Source organism: Electrona antarctica (assembly GCF_951216825.1).
Source record: "Electrona antarctica genome assembly, chromosome: 6".
In the NCBI taxonomy this organism is placed as follows: domain Eukaryota; kingdom Metazoa; phylum Chordata; class Actinopteri; order Myctophiformes; family Myctophidae; genus Electrona; species Electrona antarctica.
The window spans coordinates 30,570,263-30,593,686 of record NC_136811.1 but is presented as its reverse complement, the minus strand read 5'-3'; the positions used below and the strand labels follow the sequence as shown (position 1 = coordinate 30,593,686).

The window sequence follows — 23,424 nt, the reverse complement described above, 5'->3', positions numbered from 1 at the left end:
ACACTTTCTGTTAAAGTGTAACCGTGTCATGCCTTTTTTGTCTCTATTGACAAAAGCCACTCATTTGGACTTGTGACGACTCAAAGCCATTGAATTGTAATGTCTGTCTGGCTGAGTGAGTGCAAGTGTGCGTGCGTGCGTGCATTAATTGCATGGACTGTTCCCCATGGATTCAGTCTGTCTGTCTGTGTGTGAGAGATGTAAAGGAGCCATAAGCCTTTGGAAGTAGGGTCTTTCTTTTGTGTTATTAGCAATAATAGCCAAGTACAGGTTTTTGTGTTCACTTTCTGTTACACTTTAACAGTCTCGTGCCTTTTTGTCTCTATTGACAAAAAAGCCACTCATTTGGACTTGTGACGACTCAAAGCCATTTAATTGTAATGGATAGGTCTGGCTGAGTGTGCGTGCTTGCGTGCGTGCATTAATTGTAAGGACAGTTCCCCACTTTAGGGGCTCAGTCTGTCTGCCTGTGTCTCACTCGTAAAAACTTTGGGTACAGTGAGTGTGTGTGTGTGTGTGTGTGTGTGTGTGTGTGTGTGTGTGTGTGAGAGAGATGTAAAGGCCAATCTATAGAAAAAGGGGGCTTTCATTGTAATTCATGAACAAAAGCCTTTTGTTATGGATTGGTGACTGCTTAGAACTAATGGACCCTAAATGTGTTAGATCTCTCTCTCTCTCTCTGTGAGCATGTGTTGCGTGCGTGCATGCATGTTTTAGGGTGGTTGGTTTATCCAGTAACTTTAGAAATATAATATATATAATATAATATTATATATTTATTCCATGGTTAGGCAACACTGTTAAAACGGTGTTCACCCCATAACTCTGAGACATCCTGTGACATAACAGCTGTAACTAAAGTACTAAAAGTAAAACATTTTCGTAAAATACATGCCGGTATAGGGCATGCATGTTTAAAAGTATAATTGACATGATTATGGGCATGTCTTTTAGACCACTAGATTTAGTTAAACAGAACTGTCAAACATTCATGTTTTGACAGACTGCAAATAATTACAGTAACTGATGGTCTGCTAACATTTACACATTTTAACCAAATACATGCGTACATGCGTACATACATTTACACATTTTAACCAAATGCATGCGTGCATGCGTACGTACATACATACGTGCATACGTACATACAGTACATACATGCATACATACACGTGTATGCTATTATTATGCTTTTTGCTTGATTTTATATGACTGGACATGACTATATTCTATACCAAGCACCAACATGATGTTTGTTACATTTATTCAGTACATAAGTCTAACCATTAATCACTGATACCATTTTTTCTTGTGTTTTAAAGTTACTAACGTATGTAGAAGTATGAAGAAAATGTGTTAGACACACTTTTAAAAATTATACGAAAGTATCAGATCTACAATCTCCCAATGCATCACAATTCACTGCCATTGTTTTATAGAATGCAATGGCAAATTATATTGAATACACACCATACAATTGCAACACCTAGGTCATTCTGCATTATGATGTATTCTACAGCAATAAGCATGAGCAGAGACCTCTAGTTCTCTAGTTTCTCAGCGACTTGCAAGAGTCACCGAGTCAAGTTTTTAAAACTGTAGTGTTTATGATAAGTTTATGATATAAATATATATATTGTTAATCATTCATGGGTCCTACAAGGGTTTTGCTACAGAGGATCTGAGCATTTCATCGGTGTATTACCGGTTAACACCACTACATCCCCATGCACTGGGGTTACACCCCCCTATGGGTTGTAAGGATCTTGGATCATTTAATTTTTGGGTCTAGAGTATGGGTTATGTGGTTCACAGTCCGCTAAAATCATGGAGAGCAGGCAAACAAATGGAATCTTAATGAAGCTAGGTTTTATGATTATAGGGGGATAATGATCAGGCATGTTGGGGATAGCCAGTATGGGGATCATGAGTTATGTTTTTGCTAGTAAATGTAGCATGTTTATAATTGTATCGACTATTCTCTAGACTAGTATTTTAGACTTTTTAGACTAATTCAGGTTTTCATTGCTCAATGCTATTGGTGATATGGTAACCAAATGCCCCACTGTATAGGGACCTGACTGTATAGAAGTATATAGTATAGTCTGGCTATTTATATGGCTTTCTATGGGGATGGTTTACTGTCTAACTGATTTTCTATCACTATGTCTACAACCTAGGTCTATTATCGACAGGTGGTGGACAAATGGAACCCATTAGATCTCTAACTCTTCTATCTATTTGGCTGCCTTGTGCGTGTGCGGAACCACAAAGGGTGTAATACCATTTTTTTACTGCACATAGGCAGTGAATTTAAGTATTGTATGGAGCAATTCCGCTTATCACCAGTGTTTCACCACTACAAATCTGATGTGATTCTAGCCCCTAATGCATTTTTTTTAAACCCCCGGAGGCCACCAGAGGGTGTTGAGTGGGTAAGGTGGCCTAGTGTCAGTATAGTGGTTAACCAAAACCCTTATTATAACCTTTATTATATCTCTAACTCTTGAGAGTTTGTAAAATGCCAAGCCAAATACAAATGCAACAATTACACAGCATACAGAATAGTATGAGAACCATAGGTGTTTACGATTTTTTTGTAAGTAGTAGCGGTCAGAATCTATGATATTACAAGGAGTCTAATATTTTTTCTGCTATTATTTGGTATCCTTCAGACATGATGAGGCTCTTACATGTAACATATCTGTCCTCTCTAATTATATTACAATATGGTTATGTTATGCTCATAGGGAACAGTGGTTCAAGCAGTAATTATTGTCTTCAGACATTGTATGATCAGGTTATTAACCAAACATTACAGGTAGTACATCATAACCCCATATGGTCTAGTGGTTCGACTCTCGGTGTGGGAAATATAAGTATATGTTTTCAATTATGGTGAAAGTTAATGATATCCACCTAGTGGGCAATTTCTAAAGATGTTGATCAACCAGTCATGCAAACGATTTCAGTACCATAGATAGCAATATGTCCCATATTGTTAGGACTGTAGGACATCTTATGTAGACACAGAACTCTATAGTGCATATGTATTGGTTAATCATACAGATATTCCACTGATGGATTGATGGTAGGTTACTAGCTAGCATATGTTTCATGTTGATAATCTTTTTATGATTGTGATTTTACGGGAATTCATATGGTAAAATGCCTAAAATTGTATTCTATTCTATCTATCTTCAGCAGCACATACACAAAAAATGATACAAAAGCAAACAACAACCATACAACAGCAGAAAAACCTGACAAAAATGTACACAAACGTAAACAAAACACACCAGACAAAACAATACATGACAAACAAAAACATGAACCATAAAAGACATTGACAATACATGACAAACAAAAACATGAACCATAAAAGACATTGACAAGATACAACAAACAAAAAATACGAAACAAAATAAATAAACTACACAGCAGACAAAACAAAAAACTTGACAAAGCACAACACCACAAAAAAAACTGGACAAAACACAACAAAACAAAAACAAAACACACATTAAACAAACATCATGACACAAAAACAAAACAACAATTATACAACAGCAGAAAAACAAGACAAAAATTACACAAAAGCAAACTACAACCATACAACAGCAGAAAAAACAAGACAAAAATTACACAAAAGTAAACAAAACAAGTAAAATGACAACAACAATACGATACAAAATCAAAAAAAGCTACACACCAGACAAAACAATACATGACAAACAAAAACGCGAACCATAAAAGACATTGACAAGACACAACAAACAAAAAAATACTTGACAAAACACAACACGACAACAAAAAATAACTTGACATTGAAGTATATGACTAAACGTGTAGCTAGATGGAATAGGTGGATGTACACAGACATGACCCCGCTACTCATACATTTCCAGATCATGCGGTCATAGTGTCACCAACAGGTGGTTTTTGCTAAAACCCATTTTATTTTGGGACCAAAATAGTTCAAATCATCAGCTGCCCTCCACGACTGAGAAGAAAGGGTCTATAATGTAGCACATTATAGTGCTATCACGAGGCCCACAACATGGCATGGTTTTGTTTTTTATCTAGTATCTAGTCTAGTTTCCATCTATATAGTTGTATCCAGTAGACAAGATCTTGCTCAATATTACAAATTATTTACAATTTTTATTTTTATTTGTAATGATAAGACGTTTTTAGGGGGAAAACGTGTATTTCCTACACATGCAGCCCATACTTCACCAGTTCCCCACCTGGTGGGTAGATAATTATAGAACCAACAACATCCCAACAGTATTCTAACAGTATCCTACAGCTGATATCAGACAATGGTCTATAGTCTGTATCAGAGATACAGGACCCTGATCATGGTATAGTGTTACCATGAGACCCACAACCTGACAGGGCCTATTTTTATGACAGGGGTCTAGTTCCATCTATACAGTTGTATCTAGTAAACAAATTAACCTTTGGGGCATATCCATCACTTTACAGACCATTACATTTATTACTAAATCACTTTATTTGATCTTTTGCTGATAAGCATACACCCTTGAAAAAACATGAGAAACCATGGTTTACCTATCCCCTATCATCTCACTAAATTTGGGGACTAGGGACATTGTATGGAAAAAGCATACATCTATGGCATGAAATCTGATGTGGAACATCGTATCTTAACATCTTAGCCAAAATAATAGGCTTACTATGATTAGGAAGACCAAATCGTCATAATAGTTCTCAATCATGGCTGAGGGTAGTAGGTAAAACAGGGGTCGCTAGATCATTTGTTCACCCAAAGTTGCTGTGAAACTTACAATATGCAATAAATATATATATATATATGTCAGGGCCTCAGTAAAATATAGTGTAAGGGAAAGGGATGCGATGGGCTAAATAAATAGGCATTTTCGGTAGATATTCGGTAAGATATTGTATTCATTGTTAAAAAAACATGTATAATATAGATAGAAGTGGTAACTACTACAGTGGTAACTACCACTATTTGTGACTTTTTGACAGCATGATATTTGACTTGGGTACTCTCTGTCACAACTGGGAGGGCAATACAATTCAATTATCAATTAAATTATTTACAGATTTTTGGTGTCTCTGCATCTTTACACAAAAATATTATGGAATATGGTGTTAGGCGTGATGAATTCTATCATATATCATGATCATATTCTAATTCTATTTCAAAAGAGTCAACAAGTTGGCACATTCAACTTGAAAATACTATATTCAAGTTGTTTATGTTTGGGCAAGGGTCAGATTTTCAAACAAAATTACAAACCATCACTGGGGACACAGTCATGTGGACACAGTCACTGTATATATGTTTACATACATAAACTATGTTGTTCATGGTGTACATACAAATATTATACATTGAGTCACTAATATGACTCAATATGATACCCCTTCTGACTAGACCCAATCATGCACTAACAAAATGACAACAAAATATACACATTTTTATGATTACATATTTTTATTATGATGGCATATTTAGGAAATATTCACCGTAGTCACTGTAGATGGTACACAATATCAGACCAATATATGTCTCAATACAGTACATACAATATACAATGTGTTACAATGTAATAATATGAGGGCAGAAAAACTGTATGCAATTGATATATCTTAGATTTTTGCGTGTATATAGGGTAAATCCTTCAACTCATTTAGGTGTGATTCACAGATTTTATGGATTTTTGACACTGGTACTACAACTCCGTGAGTTTCCAGTACCCGCACGAGTCCAGGTAGAAATTCATCATTCCATAGCTTGTTCGTTAAATCTTTAAAATGATTGTAGAAGTAATATCTAGGTGTAACACCCAAGCACGTGTGTTCGGTTTGGCTAGAATGGTTTATTTGGCAGCCGTTGCAACCTTCTCTCATCTGTTCAGTTATAGCATTTTGGAGTAGTTTAACAACACGTATTCTGATAATGTCTAAAAGTTTTGTACTGATCAACCCATCAGTATGGTCAAGGGGTAAATTCACTATGGATGGTGGTGGTGAAGGTATTGCAGTTGAAGTGTCATCATTGACATCAATGTTATGGGATTCAGGTGAATGTATGGGTGATGGCCATACAGAGTGTGAGTCGCGTGTATCATAGGAAAACATAGGTGATGATGGAGGTGAGCTACAGGGTGACATCTCATCATATCCATCATCGACAGGGTCAGCCATGAACCGGGGTGGATTGATGTACAACCAGGGATCCTCATCCATGGCCATCATGCTCTCATGGGTCCTCCAACAGGGGTAGTGGAGCAGATTACTGAAACGATCGTTCACTTGATGGTACAAGCACCACATTTGGTACACAAGTGCTTCAGAACCTACTCTCTCAGAAAAGTACGTTGTCCACTTGAAAAAACAAAATGGCCACCATTGTTCAAGATGGCCGCCTTTCAAAATGGTTTTAAACAGTGTTTGAACTATAGTTTGATTGAATAGTCCTATTGTGATGGCCTATACATCGAAATGTATGTTTCTGAGTATGAGAAATCCAATTCTGCATTTAGCAAATCAACATTATTGAATATTATGATGATACAATGGGAATTAAACGAAAAGGTGGGGCAGATTAAGTCAATATTCCATAATAATCCTTCACTTGGTGGTACAAGCACCCAATTTGGCACAAATGATGTCCAGGATCTACTTTCTATGAAAAGCACGTTATCCAGCTGAAAATCCAAGATGGCTGCCAGTTTTCAAGATGGCCGCCCTCGTCAAATGCAAAAAAACAAAACAACAAAAAGGTTTTCGAAGTAGAATTTAAATGTGTTAATGATCCAAACATCAAAATGAACTGACTGGAAGAGCTCAATGGTGTTGGAATTGAATTCCAATATGGCCGCCAGGTTGCAAGATGCAGCTATTACGTGATTCAAAATTTGTGTTTTTGGAAGCCGTCTTAGATATTGTTGAAGGGCAACATCATTCATTGATCAGGCATTGAAATGCTGTGATCAAGCTCTATTGGTTTGTAATTTTGTATAAGAGTGATTTCAAAGCACAACCAGGACACACTGGTGACATCACTGCTGTGAGACTCTGCTTCAGTGTGGCCTTGTAGCATAGCTGTAGTTGTGGTTTACTAACTGTTGTAGTGGTGTACTCACTGTAGATTGTTGTATACTTTAGTGTCCTAAATGCTAATAAGCCCCTGTATATATCTCCACTAGAAGTTTAGTTAGTTGTAGTATTGTAGTTAGATAGCCGCACCTGAATTGACAAGATGTGCCAGCGTGGGAGAGCTGAGACAAGGGTAACAGGGATTCAGTTACCTGGATGGTGTACAGATCGCACAGGACTTAAATCGCATTGGATGAATGGTTGGTGTAGGGCACCATATGCTTGAACCTAGATCAAGGTTCAAAGTTGGAATTTATTGTTACATCTTGTGTACAGGTACATGAGTAAAACTTCATTTTTGTTTGGCTTCCTTACAGACAATGCAGCGGCATAGATAGCATAACATTCAAACAACAAAAAACACAGCAAACAAAGGGATAGAATAAAGAGTGCTAGAAAAATAGTAACATATGTCGTACATGTGCATTACCTAACTAGCAAAGTTAGGTAATCTTTCGCCCTAGCTGGTCCTTATCAGTTCGTTCATATATCTGATTGTTTGGGGAAAGAAGCTTTTTTGCAGTATATTTCCAGTGGCTTTGAGACTGCGAAAACGTTTTCCACGTGGCAGCATCTCAAACAGTCTGTGGTTGGGATGGCTTGGGTCCCTCATAATTCCACGAGCTTTGCTGACACAACGATCGTCATACAGGGTTTCGATGGGGGGGAGATCACATCCGCTGCACACTTCGAATTTGTGCGTGTCCTTCACCTGGATCATTCTGAATTTCAGCTGCTCTCTTAGTGGAACGCTGGAGTTTCAGTTGCTAAACATTTGGCCGACAACTTTGGTGATACTTTGTACTGTTTTGCCTCAATGTATCCTCACTGCCACCTCCATCATCCAATCTGGATGAGTCTAACATGATGGGCAACAGGTTTATTGCCTGGAATACGGGGAGACTTCAACTCCTCTTTTGTATCTGTTTGACAGAGGAAACACTTCAATCAGTTTTAGTAGTGGAACATCTTGTGTTATACGGTTAAAGGCAGAGACCTATATCCCTTTACCACCCAACCGTACAAAACATCAAAGCACATTGAAATATGGGATGCATCTAGGTTCAAGCATCTGGTGCCCTACACCTAGCCCAACCATTCATCCAGTGCAAGTCCTGTGCGATTTGTACACCATCCAGGTAACTGAATCCCTGTTATCCTTGTCTTAGCTCTCCCACGCTGACACATCCTGTCAATTCAGGTGTGGCTATCTAACTACAATGCTACAACTAACTAAACTTCTAGTTGAGATATATACAGGGGATAGATAGCATTAGGACACTAAAGTATACAACAATCTACAGTGAGTACACCACTACAACAGCTAGTACGCTACAAGCAGACACTGAACCCCATGCTGAGTCTCACAGCAGTGATGACACTAGTGTGTCCTGGTTGTACTTTGACATCACTCTTATATACAAAATTACAAACCAATAGAGCTTGATCACAGCATTTCAATGAATGATGATGTTGCCCTATTTTGAGTTGCGTAATAGCCGCCATCTTGAAAATTGGCAGCCATATTGGAATTCAATTGACACCATTGAGTTCTTCCAGTCAGAATACATTCATTTTGATGTTTGGATCAATGTGTGGATCACACATTTCTGTTCATTAAAGTTCTACTTATTCATTTGACGAGGTGGCCATCTTGAAAACTGGCGGCCATCTTGGATTTTCAACTGGATAACGTACTTTTCTGAGAAAGTACATCCTGGACATCATTTGTGCCAAATCTGGTGCTTGTACCACCAAGTGAAGGATTATTATGGAATATGGACTTAATCTGCCCACCTGATCGTTTAATTCCCATTGTATAAATAATATTAAATATTTTTTTCTTTTCTAAATTCAGAATTGGTTACTCAAAAACATATATTTTAAAGTAAAGGACATCAAAATAGGATTTTAGAGCTCAATATAGCTCAAACACTGTTTAAAACCACCTCGAATGGCGGCCATCTTGAAAAATGGTGTCCAATTTGTTTTTTCAAGTGGACAACGTACTTTTCTGAGAGAGTAGGTTCCGAAGCACTTGTGTGCCAATTGTTGTGCTTGTACCATCAAGTGAACGATTCTTATGATATATTGACTTAATCTGCTCCACTAGTGGAGCAGATTACTGAAACGATCGTTCACTTGATGGTACAAGCACCACATTTGGTACACAAGTGCTTCAGAACCTACTCTCTCAGAAAAGTACGTTGTCCACTTGAAAAAACAAAATGGCCACCATTGTTCAAGATGGCCGCCTTTCAAAATGGTTTTAAACAGTGTTTGAACTATAGTTTGATTGAATAGTCCTATTGTGATGGCCTATACATCGAAATGTATGTTTCTGAGTATGAGAAATCCAATTCTGCATTTAGCAAATCAACATTATTGAATATTATGATGATACAATGGGAATTAAACGAAAAGGTGGGGCAGATTAAGTCAATATTCCATAATAATCCTTCACTTGGTGGTACAAGCACCCAATTTGGCACAAATGATGTCCAGGATCTACTTTCTATGAAAAGCACGTTATCCAGCTGAAAATCCAAGATGGCTGCCAGTTTTCAAGATGGCCGCCTCGTCAAATGCAAAAAAACAAAACAACAAAAAGGTTTTCGAAGTAGAATTTAAATGTGTTAATGATCCAAACATCAAAATGAACTGACTGGAAGAGCTCAATGGTGTTGGAATTGAATTCCAATATGGCCGCCAGGTTGCAAGATGCAGCTATTACGTGATTCAAAATTTGTGTTTTTGGAAGCCGTCTTAGATATTGTTGAAGGGCAACATCATTCATTGATCAGGCATTGAAATGCTGTGATCAAGCTCTATTGGTTTGTAATTTTGTATAAGAGTGATTTCAAAGCACAACCAGGACACACTGGTGACATCACTGCTGTGAGACTCTGCTTCAGTGTGGCCTTGTAGCATAGCTGTAGTTGTGGTTTACTAACTGTTGTAGTGGTGTACTCACTGTAGATTGTTGTATACTTTAGTGTCCTAAATGCTAATAAGCCCCTGTATATATCTCCACTAGAAGTTTAGTTAGTTGTAGTATTGTAGTTAGATAGCCGCACCTGAATTGACAAGATGTGCCAGCGTGGGAGAGCTGAGACAAGGGTAACAGGGATTCAGTTACCTGGATGGTGTACAGATCGCACAGGACTTAAATCGCATTGGATGAATGGTTGGTGTAGGGCACCATATGCTTGAACCTAGATCAAGGTTCAAAGTTGGAATTTATTGTTACATCTTGTGTACAGGTACATGAGTAAAACTTCATTTTTGTTTGGCTTCCTTACAGACAATGCAGCGGCATAGATAGCATAACATTCAAACAACAAAAAACACAGCAAACAAAGGGATAGAATAAAGAGTGCTAGAAAAATAGTAACATATGTCGTACATGTGCATTACCTAACTAGCAAAGTTAGGTAATCTTTCGCCCTAGCTGGTCCTTATCAGTTCGTTCATATATCTGATTGTTTGGGGAAAGAAGCTTTTTTGCAGTATATTTCCAGTGGCTTTGAGACTGCGAAAACGTTTTCCACGTGGCAGCATCTCAAACAGTCTGTGGTTGGGATGGCTTGGGTCCCTCATAATTCCACGAGCTTTGCTGACACAACGATCGTCATACAGGGTTTCGATGGGGGGGAGATCACATCCGCTGCACACTTCGAATTTGTGCGTGTCCTTCACCTGGATCATTCTGAATTTCAGCTGCTCTCTTAGTGGAACGCTGGAGTTTCAGTTGCTAAACATTTGGCCGACAACTTTGGTGATACTTTGTACTGTTTTGCCTCAATGTATCCTCACTGCCACCTCCATCATCCAATCTGGATGAGTCTAACATGATGGGCAACAGGTTTATTGCCTGGAATACGGGGAGACTTCAACTCCTCTTTTGTATCTGTTTGACAGAGGAAACACTTCAATCAGTTTTAGTAGTGGAACATCTTGTGTTATACGGTTAAAGGCAGAGACCTATATCCCTTTACCACCCAACCGTACAAAACATCAAAGCACATTGAAATATGGGATGCATCTAGGTTCAAGCATCTGGTGCCCTACACCTAGCCCAACCATTCATCCAGTGCAAGTCCTGTGCGATTTGTACACCATCCAGGTAACTGAATCCCTGTTATCCTTGTCTTAGCTCTCCCACGCTGACACATCCTGTCAATTCAGGTGTGGCTATCTAACTACAATGCTACAACTAACTAAACTTCTAGTTGAGATATATACAGGGGATAGATAGCATTAGGACACTAAAGTATACAACAATCTACAGTGAGTACACCACTACAACAGCTAGTACGCTACAAGCAGACACTGAACCCCATGCTGAGTCTCACAGCAGTGATGACACTAGTGTGTCCTGGTTGTACTTTGACATCACTCTTATATACAAAATTACAAACCAATAGAGCTTGATCACAGCATTTCAATGAATGATGATGTTGCCCTATTTTGAGTTGCGTAATAGCCGCCATCTTGAAAATTGGCAGCCATATTGGAATTCAATTGACACCATTGAGTTCTTCCAGTCAGAATACATTCATTTTGATGTTTGGATCAATGTGTGGATCACACATTTCTGTTCATTAAAGTTCTACTTATTCATTTGACGAGGTGGCCATCTTGAAAACTGGCGGCCATCTTGGATTTTCAACTGGATAACGTACTTTTCTGAGAAAGTACATCCTGGACATCATTTGTGCCAAATCTGGTGCTTGTACCACCAAGTGAAGGATTATTATGGAATATGGACTTAATCTGCCCACCTGATCGTTTAATTCCCATTGTATAAATAATATTAAATATTTTTTTCTTTTCTAAATTCAGAATTGGTTACTCAAAAACATATATTTTAAAGTAAAGGACATCAAAATAGGATTTTAGAGCTCAATATAGCTCAAACACTGTTTAAAACCACCTCGAATGGCGGCCATCTTGAAAAATGGTGTCCAATTTGTTTTTTCAAGTGGACAACGTACTTTTCTGAGAGAGTAGGTTCCGAAGCACTTGTGTGCCAATTGTTGTGCTTGTACCATCAAGTGAACGATTCTTATGATATATTGACTTAATCTGCTCCACTAGGGTTGTCTCCTTCACTTGAGCTGTCTTCCCCCATAGAAAAAGTAGAGTACTCCATAATTCTTACAGGGTAGTACTATGCTTTGTAACTATTGCAACTAGTGGTCCTTCGGATGTTTCTAGCTGCGAGGTGTATCTGCTGCCTCTAGTGGTCCTTTGGGGTTTCTAGATGAGGGGGTGGGTTGTAATAGCTCCCTCTAGTGGTCCTGCGGGCTCTCTAGCTAGTTAGAAAGCATAGCCTCATGGGGCCACGGTCTTGAATACAGGGTGGGTATGCTGTAAGTAGGAAAAGTAAGTCTAGAAAAACTCAACACACCATTGGGTTATTTTTGAAATATTGAAAGTGGGAGGATATTCAAACGTTTTCTGAAATATATGGGTTATATTCAGACATTTCTGTGGATATTTCTACGAATACCAGATTGTCTGCACTACATAGGTTGTGTTATAATCATGTTTGTGACCTCAAAACCAACTGTTACTAATATGATACGGAGAAATAAGATGAATCTTTATGAAATCATAAGAAAACATATTGATTTTCTAATTGAGATTGTTTGTAATGCAAGATTATTTACAAAACGTGATGAATATAGCCTTTTATTCTTGGATGATCCTACAATCACCCTACTGGACATTTTAATCCATAAAAATAGTGAACAGTGTTCTCATGCTTTCGTGAATATCCTTAAATCTGATGAAGTAACAGCAACAATACCATTTCTCAAAACATTGATCAGTAGTGAAATAGAATGCTACAATTCAGAAATGTCTGAAAATTGTCTCTATATTTCAATATTTAAAAAATAACCCAATGGTGTGTTGAGTTTTTCTAGACTTACTTTTCCTACTTACAGCATACCCACCCTGTATTCAAGACCGTGGCCCCATGAGGCTATGCTTTCTAACTAGCTAGAGAGCCCGCAGGACCACTAGAGGGAGCTATTACAACCCACCCCCTCATCTAGAAACCCCAAAGGACCACTAGAGGCAGCAGGTACACCTCGCAGCTAGAAACATCCGAAGGACCACTAGTTGCAATAGTTACAAAGCATAGTACTACCCTGTAAGAATTATGGAGTACTCTACTTTTTCTATGGGGGAAGACAGCTCAAGTGAAGGAGACAACCCCTGTTGGAGGACCCATGAGAGCATGATGGCCATGGATGAGGATCCCTGGTTGTACATCAATCCACCCCGGTTCATGGCTGACCCTGTCGATGATGGATATGATGAGATGTCACCCTGTAGCTCACCTCCATCATCACCTATGTTTTCCTATGATACACGCGACTCACACTCTGTATGGCCATCACCCATACATTCACCTGAATCCCATAACATTGATGTCAATGATGACACTTCAACTGCAATACCTTCACCACCACCATCCATAGTGAATTTACCCCTTGACCATACTGATGGGTTGATCAGTACAAAACTTTTAGACATTATCAGAATACGTGTTGTTAAACTACTCCAAAATGCTATAACTGAACAGATGAGAGAAGGTTGCAACGGCTGCCAAATAAACCATTCTAGCCAAACCGAACACACGTGCTTGGGTGTTACACCTAGATATTACTTCTACAATCATTTTAAAGATTTAACGAACAAGCTATGGAATGATGAATTTCTACCTGGACTCGTGCGGGTACTGGAAACTCACGGAGTTGTAGTACCAGTGTCAAAAATCCATAAAATCTGTGAATCACACCTAAATGAGTTGAAGGATTTACCCTATATACACGCAAAAATCTAAGATATATCAATTGCATACAGTTTTTCTGCCCTCATATTATTACATTGTAACACATTGTATATTGTATGTACTGTATTGAGACATATATTGGTCTGATATTGTGTACCATCTACAGTGACTACGGTGAATATTTCCTAAATATGCCATCATAATAAAAATATGTAATCATAAAAATGTGTATATTTTGTTGTCATTTTGTTAGTGCATGATTGGGTCTAGTCAGAAGGGGTATCATATTGAGTCATATTAGTGACTCAATGTATAATATTTGTATGTACACCATGAACAACATAGTTTATGTATGTAAACATATATACAGTGACTGTGTCCACATGACTGTGTCCCCAGTGATGGTTTGTAATTTTGTTTGAAAATCTGACCCTTGCCCAAACATAAACAACTTGAATATAGTATTTTCAAGTTGAATGTGCCAACTTGTTGACTCTTTTGAAATAGAATTAGAATATGATCATGATATATGATAGAATTCATCACGCCTAACACCATATTCCATAATATTTTTGTGTAAAGATGCAGAGACACCAAAAATCTGTAAATAATTGAATTGATAATTGAATTGTATTGCCCTCCCAGTTGTGACAGAGAGTACCCAAGTCAAATATCATGCTGTCAAAAAGTCACAAATAGTGGTAGTTACCACTGTAGTAGTTACCACTTCTATCTATATTATACATGTTTTTTTAACAATGAATACAATATCTTACCGAATATCTACCGAAAATGCCTATTTATTTAGCCCATCGCATCCCTTTCCCTTACACTATATTTTACTGAGGCCCTGACATATATATATATATATTTATTGCATATTGTAAGTTTCACAGCAACTTTGGGTGAACAAATGATCTAGCGACCCCTGTTTTACCTACTACCCTCAGCCATGATTGAGAACTATTATGACGATTTGGTCTTCCTAATCATAGTAAGCCTATTATTTTGGCTAAGATGTTAAGATACGATGTTCCACATCAGATTTCATGCCATAGATGTATGCTTTTTCCATACAATGTCCCTAGTCCCCAAATTTAGTGAGATGATAGGGGATAGGTAAACCATGGTTTCTCATGTTTTTTCAAGGGTGTATGCTTATCAGCAAAAGATCAAATAAAGTGATTTAGTAATAAATGTAATGGTCTGTAAAGTGATGGATATGCCCCAAAGGTTAATTTGTTTACTAGATACAACTGTATAGATGGAACTAGACCCCTGTCATAAAAATAGGCCCTGTCAGGTTGTGGGTCTCATGGTAACACTATACCATGATCAGGGTCCTGTATCTCTGATACAGACTATAGACCATTGTCTGATATCAGCTGTAGGATACTGTTAGAATACTGTTGGGATGTTGTTGGTTCTATAATTATCTACCCACCAGGTGGGGAACTGGTGAAGTATGGGCTGCATGTGTAGGAAATACACGTTTTCCCCCTAAAAACGTCTTATCATTACAAATAAAAATAAAAATTGTAAATAATTTGTAATATTGAGCAAGATCTTGTCTACTGGATACAACTATATAGATGGAAACTAGACTAGATACTAGATAAAAAACAAAACCATGCCATGTTGTGGGCCTCGTGATAGCACTATAATGTGCTACATTATAGACCCTTTCTTCTCAGTCGTGGAGGGCAGCTGATGATTTGAACTATTTTGGTCCCAAAATAAAATGGGTTTTAGCAAAAACCACCTGTTGGTGACACTATGACCGCATGATCTGGAAATGTATGAGTAGCGGGGTCATGTCTGTGTACATCCACCTATTCCATCTAGCTACACGTTTAGTCATATACTTCAATGTCAAGTTATTTTTTGTTGTCGTGTTGTGTTTTGTCAAGTATTTTTTTGTTTGTTGTGTCTTGTCAATGTCTTTTATGGTTCGCGTTTTTGTTTGTCATGTATTGTTTTGTCTGGTGTGTAGCTTTTTTTGATTTTGTATCGTATTGTTGTTGTCATTTTACTTGTTTTGTTTACTTTTGTGTAATTTTTGTCTTGTTTTTTCTGCTGTTGTATGGTTGTAGTTTGCTTTTGTGTAATTTTTGTCTTGTTTTTCTGCTGTTGTATAATTGTTGTTTTGTTTTTGTGTCATGATGTTTGTTTAATGTGTGTTTTGTTTTTGTTTTGTTGTGTTTTGTCCAGTTTTTTTTGTGGTGTTGTGCTTTGTCAAGTTTTTTGTTTTGTCTGCTGTGTAGTTTATTTATTTTGTTTCGTATTTTTTGTTTGTTGTATCTTGTCAATGTCTTTTATGGTTCATGTTTTTGTTTGTCATGTATTGTCAATGTCTTTTATGGTTCATGTTTTTGTTTGTCATGTATTGTTTTGTCTGGTGTGTTTTGTTTACGTTTGTGTACATTTTTGTCAGGTTTTTCTGCTGTTGTATGGTTGTTGTTTGCTTTTGTATCATTTTTTGTGTATGTGCTGCTGAAGATAGATAGAATAGAATACAATTTTAGGCATTTTACCATATGAATTCCCGTAAAATCACAATCATAAAAAGATTATCAACATGAAACATATGCTAGCTAGTAACCTACCATCAATCCATCAGTGGAATATCTGTATGATTAACCAATACATATGCACTATAGAGTTCTGTGTCTACATAAGATGTCCTACAGTCCTAACAATATGGGACATATTGCTATCTATGGTACTGAAATCGTTTGCATGACTGGTTGATCAACATCTTTAGAAATTGCCCACTAGGTGGATATCATTAACTTTCACCATAATTGAAAACATATACTTATATTTCCCACACCGAGAGTCGAACCACTAGACCATATGGGGTTATGATGTACTACCTGTAATGTTTGGTTAATAACCTGATCATACAATGTCTGAAGACAATAATTACTGCTTGAACCACTGTTCCCTATGAGCATAACATAACCATATTGTAATATAATTAGAGAGGACAGATATGTTACATGTAAGAGCCTCATCATGTCTGAAGGATACCAAATAATAGCAGAAAAAATATTAGACTCCTTGTAATATCATAGATTCTGACCGCTACTACTTACAAAAAAATCGTAAACACCTATGGTTCTCATACTATTCTGTATGCTGTGTAATTGTTGCATTTGTATTTGGCTTGGCATTTTACAAACTCTCAAGAGTTAGAGATATAATAAAGGTTATAATAAGGGTTTTGGTTAACCACTATACTGACACTAGGCCACCTTACCCACTCAACACCCTCTGGTGGCCTCCGGGGGTTTAAAAAAAATGCATTAGGGGCTAGAATCACATCAGATTTGTAGTGGTGAAACACTGGTGATAAGCGGAATTGCTCCATACAATACTTAAATTCACTGCCTATGTGCAGTAAAAAAATGGTATTACACCCTTTGTGGTTCCGCACACGCACAAGGCAGCCAAATAGATAGAAGAGTTAGAGATCTAATGGGTTCCATTTGTCCACCACCTGTCGATAATAGACCTAGGTTGTAGACATAGTGATAGAAAATCAGTTAGACAGTAAACCATCCCCATAGAAAGCCATATAAATAGCCAGACTATACTATATACTTCTATACAGTCAGGTCCCTATACAGTGGGGCATTTGGTTACCATATCACCAATAGCATTGAGCAATGAAAACCTGAATTAGTCTAAAAAGTCTAAAATACTAGTCTAGAGAATAGTCGATACAATTATAAACATGCTACATTTACTAGCAAAAACATAACTCATGATCCCCATACTGGCTATCCCCAACATGCCTGATCATTATCCCCCTATAATCATAAAACCTAGCTTCATTAAGATTCCATTTGTTTGCCTGCTCTCCATGATTTTAGCGGACTGTGAACCACATAACCCATACTCTAGACCCAAAAATTAAATGATCCAAGATCCTTACAACCCATAGGGGGGTGTAACCCCAGTGCATGGGGATGTAGTGGTGTTAACCGGTAATACACCGATGAAATGCTCAGATCCTCTGTAGCAAAACCCTTGTAGGACCCATGAATGATTAACAATATATATATTTATATCATAAACTTATCATAAACACTACAGTTTTAAAAACTTGACTCGGTGACTCTTGCAAGTCGCTGAGAAACTAGAGAACTAGAGGTCTCTGCTCATGCTTATTGCTGTAGAATACATCATAATGCAGAATGACCTAGGTGTTGCAATTGTATGGTGTGTATTCAATATAATTTGCCATTGCATTCTATAAAACAATGGCAGTGAATTGTGATGCATTGGGAGATTGTAGATCTGATACTTTCGTATAATTTTTAAAAGTGTGTCTAACACATTTTCTTCATACTTCTACATACGTTAGTAACTTTAAAACACAAGAAAAAATGGTATCAGTGATTAATGGTTAGACTTATGTACTGAATAAATGTAACAAACATCATGTTGGTGCTTGGTATAGAATATAGTCATGTCCAGTCATATAAAATCAAGCAAAAAGCATAATAATAGCATACACGTGTATGTATGCATGTATGTACTGTATGTACGTATGCACGTATGTATGTACGTACGCATGCACGCATGCATTTGGTTAAAATGTGTAAATGTATGTACGCATGTACGCATGTATTTGGTTAAAATGTGTAAATGTTAGCAGACCATCAGTTACTGTAATTATTTGCAGTCTGTCAAAACATGAATGTTTGACAGTTCTGTTTAACTAAATCTAGTGGTCTAAAAGACATGCCCATAATCATGTCAATTATACTTTTAAACATGCATGCCCTATACCGGCATGTATTTTACGAAAATGTTTTACTTTTAGTACTTTAGTTACAGCTGTTATGTCACAGGATGTCTCAGAGTTATGGGGTGAACACCGTTTTAACAGTGTTGCCTAACCATGGAATAAATATATAATATTATATTATATATATTATATTTCTAAAGTTACTGGATAAACCAACCACCCTAAAACATGCATGCACGCACGCAACACATGCTCACAGAGAGAGAGAGAGAGATCTAACACATTTAGGGTCCATTAGTTCTAAGCAGTCACCAATCCATAACAAAAGGCTTTTGTTCATGAATTACAATGAAAGCCCCCTTTTTCTATAGATTGGCCTTTACATCTCTCTCACACACACACACACACACACACACACACACACACACACACACACTCACTGTACCCAAAGTTTTTACGAGTGAGACACAGGCAGACAGACTGAGCCCCTAAAGTGGGGAACTGTCCTTACAATTAATGCACGCACGCAAGCACGCACACTCAGCCAGACCTATCCATTACAATTAAATGGCTTTGAGTCGTCACAAGTCCAAATGAGTGGCTTTTTTGTCAATAGAGACAAAAAGGCACGAGACTGTTAAAGTGTAACAGAAAGTGAACACAAAAACCTGTACTTGGCTATTATTGCTAATAACACAAAAGAAAGACCCTACTTCCAAAGGCTTATGGCTCCTTTACATCTCTCACACACAGACAGACAGACTGAATCCATGGGGAACAGTCCATGCGTGCAATTAATGCACGCACGCACGCACACTTGCACTCACTCAGCCAGACAGACATTACAATTCAATGGCTTTGAGTCGTCACAAGTCCAAATGAGTGGCTTTTGTCAATAGAGACAAAAAAGGCATGACACGGTTACACTTTAACAGAAAGTGTACACAATAATAACACAAAAGAAAGCCCCTCTTTCCAAAGGATCACTCACTAACGCACACACTCACTCAGCCAGACAGACATTACAATTCAATGATGTACTAATGAGTGCCTTTTGTCAATAGAGACAAAAAGGCATGAGACGGTTCTAGCATCCCACTCTCTGCAGGAGAGGGTCACACATTAACAGAAAGTGTACACCAAAAACATGCACAAACAGTGAACAAAAACCACACAAACTATACAAAAGAACACCCTTTTTCTAAAGATTCTTTTTACACATGAGGATGAATAGAATCTATTGTACATACTATAGACAACAGCACACAAAGCATGTATAGAAATCTATAGAAATTATGTCCATTATGTCTAATAATTACACACAATAGAACAAAAGATATATAGAACAAAAGAATATGCTACTTCTGCCCTGTACAACTACTTACAACGCGTGTCACTGTGGACTTCTGTATCTGTGGACTTCTGTATCTGTGGACTTCTGTATCGCAACGCGGGGCAACGCAACTCTGGGATGAGCGGGCCGAAGGCCCGCGAAATTCTAGTGAGTTACATCAAACTCCTGTTTCGGCTGTTCATGTATGTCCATTTTTATCTCCCCCGTTACATCTACAACACATGAACACCATAGAGCTATAAGATGAACACACACACACACACACACACACACACACACACAACCGTTTTGAATTGCCAAAGCCAAAGGTGTACTGCTTGGAAAGGATAAGCAAAAGGTTTTTTTGGAGACTCAACCATAGCTGTTTTAGCTGTACTATATGACATAATCAAAGCAAGATGGGCTTCAAGTAAGTTATTCAACAAAAACAGAACATTTTGTATAATACTGATTAAAGAACATTTGTCACAGAAATTGTGCTATATCATTATCATGTATGTGAACAGAAATGTAAGCTACCTTGTACAAGTAATTACATGTTTTTGTATTTATGCACGTACAGCAGGCATAGTTCTCTTGCACCTACCTCGTTGGAGTCGTTGCCCAGCCACCATCCCAAGCAGCAGAGTCTGAATGACCTTCTCATCGGGGGGAGGACTGCTGTGCTGCAACCAGTAGCAAGTGACAGCGACTGGCAGGCGCAGGTTGGATGGCACTCCACTCAAAGTGTTGTGGCTCACCCCAAGCGTCTCCAAAAATACCCGTTCAAGAACGGGCTGCTCAGCCTGTTAATGCAGGAGTAAACAGCAAGGTTAATAGTATTCGGTTTTCTTTTTTTTTGTATTTTTTTTTGTTTAGTTTGAATTGGTTTTTAATGTGAGTTTGCTAGTCTATTTTCTATTTTGTTTAGTTTTTAAGGCTTAATTTTAGGTTGCATTCGGATTAGATGGGGCAAGATTTAACAATGTCAGAACAAAGCTGACAGAGCAAAAATAGCAAATCTACAGGATCTGCTATTCTTGCTATTTACTTTATGTGGTTAAATAACCAGAGCAGGATAATGACAGAAGGTAGAAGTAACTATGTATTTAACATTTCTTTAACAGATAAAGCGCACAATTCGTTGCATGTGCACACAATACATAACAAATACATCAATAAAGCATGTACTGTTGGAATTTAACATGATATCTTACCTGATGCAGTAAGTCAATTGTAATTTTTGATTTGATTGGTTGGACCATGATCTTGGACAGCCGTGTGCCATCTCTGTCCCATTCCTCCACTCCGGTTCCAGTCTTACGACCCAACAACAGCCCGTACATCACCTGTCGGATAGGCCGAGAAGTAATATTGGCACTTGGCAGGTAGGCGTGGTCCACCTGGCAAGGCTGGTACAGTCTTCCGAGCAGCAGCTAGCCTCGGTCCCAGGCTTACTTTTCTGCGAAAAGAAGAGCCTGGTCACAACGTAAGGCAAAGAAGCTATCGCCGGACGTATCCTCCGGAACATCCATCAGATGTATTTCCCCCGGATACGATATTTTCCCGACCAATCACAACACTTGTTTCATTCGCGGAGAATGTAAACTGATTTGTAAAGTATCAATGTCATTTCCTTGGGAGATACTTCCGCTAAAATCCCGCAACTTCCGATGATAGTCTTTTCAGCGTAGGTCTTGCCCAGGGTGAGCAGCAGCACATCCAGAATGTCGGAGGTCAACCGGCCTTGGGTCAAAGGAAGGCGAGCCCAGTCAGGGACTATGCCCACCGCCTCTGGTTCGAGATCCGGCGCTGTACCGTCGTGGAAGAACCGGAGAAGGCAGGTTGGCGGGAACTGGTACTCCTTCATTCCCAGAGTCAAGGCCTGCAGGACCTCAGCCTCTCTTTGTCTGCTCAAGCCACCCATTAGCCCCAGCACCGCCTTCAAAGCATCATCGGGACTCTGAAAGTCCTTCAGCCATCGCACTATCCCGTCAAAGCGGCTCATGGTCCCTTTTCCCGGTGAGCTGTATTCTGCCCAGCGCAATGAGATGCCCATTTCACGCAGCTTGACATAGTCGTTGCCAGCCAGTGCAGCCATGAGAGGCAGGAATTGGAGTTTAATATTGAAATAAACGCAGAAGCTGGATGTGGCGTAGTATTTGCATGGAATATAGCTCTGTCCCGCCATGCTCTGTGACACCGCGTCCCACTTGAAGTGCGAGATTGGCAGAAACCCCCCAGGGAGGTCAAAGAAATAGAAGTCACTGTCATTGCTCAATACCGGTCACTTCCACTCTCTCGCCAAGGAGGCGATTTGGCTGTCAGCCTCTCCAAAGCACTGTGCGAATGGCACCTTCAGGTTGGTCAGGGTTTGTTTGAGCACCAACTCAACCAGGGTTGGCAGGATGTTCTCGTTTCCACCCATAGCTGCAATCTGGGCTTTCCTGATACAGTCTTCAAATCGTTTCATCAGGTTGTCATATTTCTTATCGGAGCAGTCCGTCCCTAGCCTGGCTAATAAGCCAGACTAATATCACACAACACTGTCGCGGTATATCAGTCTGGGCTGGCTCCACTTGGATTTCATTTCCCAGGGAAAACATTTTCTCTTCGACGCAATTGGTCAGAGCTACTGTCAGTCAAAGGTCTCAAGCATTGAACGTCACTGTACCAAAGCCCGCCCATATTGCATACCGTGTCCCGATTGGTCCGACCTGTTCTCGATTGTAGGAAATAGGCGTGCTACTGAGCCTCGCCAGACCGAAATCCGCTGGTAGGCAACTTTTTTTTGCCAACGGCTGATTCGGTCTGGTTTATTAACCAGGCTAGTCCGTCCCTCCATCCAGTACTACATACGGTTTAATCCCACATTCTCTCAGAGCCTTGACAAACTTTGTAATAAGGTCCTCAAATGGAATACCGGACATCTCACCCCGGTGAGTTGTCTTCACTTTTTGACATGTCGGGGTGAGTTGTCTGTACTTTCCGCTGGGGCGAGTTGGGCGAGAAAGTACGGACAGCTCACCCCGGAAAGTGAAGACATCTCACCCCGGTGAGTTGTCTTCACTTTCTGACATTGCGGGGTGAGTTGTCTGTACTTTCCGTGGCACCCATTACAGTAGGCATAATTCAATTTCGGATCTAACTATCGGTTCCTACAGACGTGCGCAGTCACGGCTAATTATTTATTTATTTAACAGTCAAATCCGGTGAAACACTTGTAAGGAGTAGAGCGTCTCTCTCTCTCTCTCTCTCTCTCTATGCAGCATTGAGAAAAACTTAAATGGGAGGCACACACAACTGTGGTGGTTGCAAAAGCGCAACAACGCTTATATGGTCTCAGACGCCTAAAGAAGTTCGGCC

At 38.8% G+C, this 23,424-nt stretch overlaps 1 pseudogene across 1 annotated transcript in view; it reads right to left on the bottom strand.

Annotated features, from left to right (window-relative positions):
• Positions 1-22,988, bottom strand: part of LOC306925037 (single-strand DNA endonuclease ASTE1-like) — a 29,461-nt pseudogene extending 6,473 nt beyond the window's left edge. The window contains exons 1-4 of the transcript in view: positions 22,895-22,988; positions 21,848-22,575; positions 21,276-21,461; positions 20,666-20,864 (exon numbers count right to left, since the gene is read on the bottom strand). The product of the transcript in view is annotated as a single-strand DNA endonuclease ASTE1-like (transcript). The remainder of the gene's footprint in view (positions 1-20,665; positions 20,865-21,275; positions 21,462-21,847; positions 22,576-22,894) is intronic.
• Between the last annotated feature and the right edge of the window lie 436 nt (positions 22,989-23,424).